A 3,745-nucleotide genomic window follows, 5' to 3' on the forward strand; every position below is an offset into this window, starting at 1 on the left:
TGGGATGGGATGGGATGGGATGGGATGGGATGGGATGGGATGGGATGGGATGGGATGGGATGGGATGGGATGGGATGGGATGGGATGGGATGGGATGCCCTGGGATGCCCTGGGATGCCCTGGGATGGGATGGGATGCCCTGGGATGGGATGGGATGCCCTGGGACGCCATGGGATGCCATGGGAGCAGTGTCAGTTCCCGCAGCAGGGGCAGGGACACGGCTGCTTCCCGCAGCTCCTGTGCTGCTGCAGCAGAGACAATCCTGCTTCAAGAGAGGCTTTGCAGTCTGTGGCAGCCCTGTGATCCTGCAGGGGTGTTAGGGCTGCTCTGCTCAGGGCAGGGATTTGTTTGGCACCAGGCAGGACGGGCAGGGCTTTGCCTCTGGCACCTGGCAGGGTCAGTGGTGCCTCAGGGCTTCCCTGCAATCCCTGCAGCCAGGGAAATGGGAAGGGCTCCCAGTGTGAGGGGATGGATCCATCCTGTCTGGGCCTGGCACAGAGCATCCTCTCAGCTTTATCAGCACTGTATCTCCCGGAGTTCAGCTGATACCTCGCAGAAGACTCTGCTGAGGATGTGTTATTGACATATTCTTAGCTTAAAACCATTATCATGCTAAATCCCTGGATTTAAAAACTAATTACAAGACATTAATAGCTGAGCCTGAAGAGCTAAGTCATGCAAATATTGCTGTCTGCAAAGTGGAATATACACAAATGTTTGAACTGCTGAGTTAGGAGCTGCAGTCTGGAGGTGGCAATAAATCTGAGCCCAGTCCTCGCCGCTGGGGTCTGTGTGTCCGTGAAATTAATGGCACCATCATTATGAAAGTGGTATCAGGGAACGTGGCTATTTTCTTCCCTGAGTAGGTTAATTACCACTAATGTAATTATTTTTCTACTGATTTTTATTTTAATCAAACATTGCACGAAACAATTAAGTTGAGAACAAATGGATTATTATGGAAATGTTTGTGGCGGAGGGAAGCAAAGCAGCAATGTTTGAATTATACACAGATATTGAGCTACTTTATTCATTAAAATGAACAATTACATTAGGCCTTATGAGACAGACTAAGCATTTCTTGTTAATGGCTGTTCTGTAGTGAACATAATGAGGATATATATTATGAGTGGATCCAATCCCTCTTGCTGGAGGCATTCAGGAGCTGGGGGATGTGTGGGAGCAGGGAGAACATCCTTCCCAAATGTGCCAGGGCTGCAGTGCAGGGGGCTCCTCGTGTCCCTGGGCTTGCTCAAGGTGGGTGCAATGTCTGCCTGCCTCTGGCAGTGCTGCTGGTGTGGGAAGAAGGAATTCCCTCATCCCTGGGCTGAAATGGAAGGCTCTACATAAAAAACCCCAGTTTTCTGGTAATTGCAAGAGCACTTTCTCACAATGTATGACATTTTTCTGCCTGCTTTGCAGACTGCTAGCATTTTCAGCTAATCCTTGGAGGTAGCTAAAGGATGTGTAGACATGGGGCAAATTCTTCTTCCAAAATGTTCTGTTCTGGGTGGGGAAAGTGTCTGTACTTTGACTCAGGTCCTCACCCCTGCCGCAGGTGTTGGTGCCCAGCATTCCCTCACAGGCACTTTGCAACCTGAATTTCCTCCAGAAACAGCAGAAATCTGTCCAAGGCCAGTGCTGGAGCTGTTCTGGTGTCAACCCAGGAGGCCAGGAAAAGGCCTTTCCCCCTGCCTGATCTTCATCTCCTTCCACAGAGGATCTGTGCAGAATTAAGTGGCTTCAGGCTGTCCCAGGTGCCAGCAGTGCCATGGAGTATGTTTGAGAATGTGGAAATTCATCCTTTTGTAGCCATAAGTGAAGCAGGGCTATGATAACACACCAATCAGTGTGTGGCAATGAAGATATTCACAGGTAGAAAATCGGTGGAAATCATTTCACTGCTGCAGACTGGATCCATGTGCTTGGGCTGATCTCCCTTGTATTGGTGCCTGCTGCAAAAAGGCATGGGGGTGGCAGTGGGGGATGACAGGGTGGGGAATGCAGGCTCTGGGCTGGGTGGAGACCAGATCTCAGGTGTAAAATCTCAGGTAAGTCTTGTCTGACTCTGCCTTGGGCAGAGGACACAAAGCAAGGACTAAGAAAAGCAGCAGCAGTGTCACAGCTGCTCTCCTGAGGAATTGGGTGAGGTTTTCCCACATTTCCAGGTCAGCAGTGCCAGCCCTGGCTCCCCTCAGTGCCCTGCAGCAGGACTGGGCTCTCACAGCCCTGGAGCTCAGCCCTGTGCCATGGAAATGGATTTCCTGGCTCCTTGCACTGCCAGTGAGACCAAAGCACCATTTATCAGTGCAATGAAATGAGGCTGTGTACTTCCCTTTCTCACCAGCACTCCTCTGCCTCCTGCAAGCTGCACTCCTTCAGCCCAGCCGAGCAGGAGAAAGCAGTTCAGGGATCTTTGCTCTTCCCCACAATACTGGAGGTTAATCAAGTTCCCCAGGCAGTGGCAGACCTCTAGAATAGCTCTTATTGAGGGATTATTTTTTACAGCTACTCCAGTGTGTGAGCAGTGTGACTTCAGGGTTGGGTGTTTTCACAAATAGAAAATGAAGATGACACAGGGTCTATTTTGGTTTAAATTAGGAAAGGGCAACTTAGCCCTTCAATTTAAGGTTTGCCCATCCAAGTCTTCCTGTCTAAATGAATAATTAAGGCAGCTGATTCAAGAAACTCCTCTGAGAATTTTGACTTGTAGGGAAAATCATGGAGCTTGTCAGCATTTAAGGGACCTAAAGAAAAATAGCTGAAATTTTGTTTTTCATAACTCTTGTTCACACCCATCCCAGGGGACCAGGTTTTATGTTTGGAAAAGACACATACACACACAGAGCAGCTGCTGGAGCCACTGGGTGCTGCTGGGCTGGTGACAGTGCTGGGAATGCCAGGGCTTTTCCAGCTTCCAGTCTGGATATTTCACTGGGGCTCCAATGCTAAACCTTCCCTGTTCTCAGAACCTGGGGAATGGCTTCAGTGAGGCATGGTTTGAAATTATTTGGGAGTCTAATTTCCCACAGTACATGTGAGCCTTTGTCACATACCTTGGAGCTCAGGATTCTCCAGACTGCAGAGTAAGTGGGACTTTCCATGTATTTAATATAATCATTTATCATTTGCATTCCCAGAAGCACATGTGGTATTTCAAAAGCTGAATGTGACTTTGAAATGAAATATTATCTAATTACTGCATTTTTCAGTGATGACCACTTTCTTTCTCCTTCATATTTCTCACCTGGCTTGTATAGCAGAGCTTCCCCCATCCTCACTGATCCCATGCCCTATAGAAAACACATTTCCACCTCATTTCAAATCTTCCCCTGGTCAGCAGCAGTTCCAGGAAGGGAGATCTCTGTTCTGTCTCGGTAAGAAGCCCCAAGGTTTGTGGAAAGCAGCCTTGCAAATGAGGTCCTGCCTTCCCTCAAGGTTTGCAGTGTTCTTACTAAATCTCATCAAAAACCAGGTTTTCACTCTCGTGGTTTATCTGGGGTCCTGTGTCCTTCCATCAGACTTAACAACAAATAGAAATGAGAAATGGAGGCGGTGAACAGTCAGGGATCAGGGCTCCACACAGAGACCCCGGGCTGTGGGTCCAGGGGTCTGTCATGTGGGAGCTTTATCCAGCTGGGCTTTGTGTGCTGGGGCTCCCCTGGGTCCCCTCCCTTCGCTCCCAGCTCATGGCTGTGGCTGCCAGCCCAACCCCGAGCCTGTCTGTGTCCCTGTCCCCCAGATC

The 3,745-nt window shown here is 49.3% G+C and overlaps 1 protein-coding gene across 1 annotated transcript in view; it reads left to right on the plus strand.

The window, feature by feature from the left end:
- The window catches only part of GRM7 (glutamate metabotropic receptor 7), a gene marked incomplete at its 5' end in the record, with an annotated part of 192,648 nt that overhangs the window by 148,141 nt on the left and 40,762 nt on the right, over positions 1–3,745 (plus strand). The window lies entirely within an intron of this gene.

This window comes from Parus major, chromosome 12, assembly GCF_001522545.3.
Source record: "Parus major isolate Abel chromosome 12, Parus_major1.1, whole genome shotgun sequence".
In the NCBI taxonomy this organism is placed as follows: Eukaryota; Metazoa; Chordata; class Aves; order Passeriformes; family Paridae; genus Parus; species Parus major.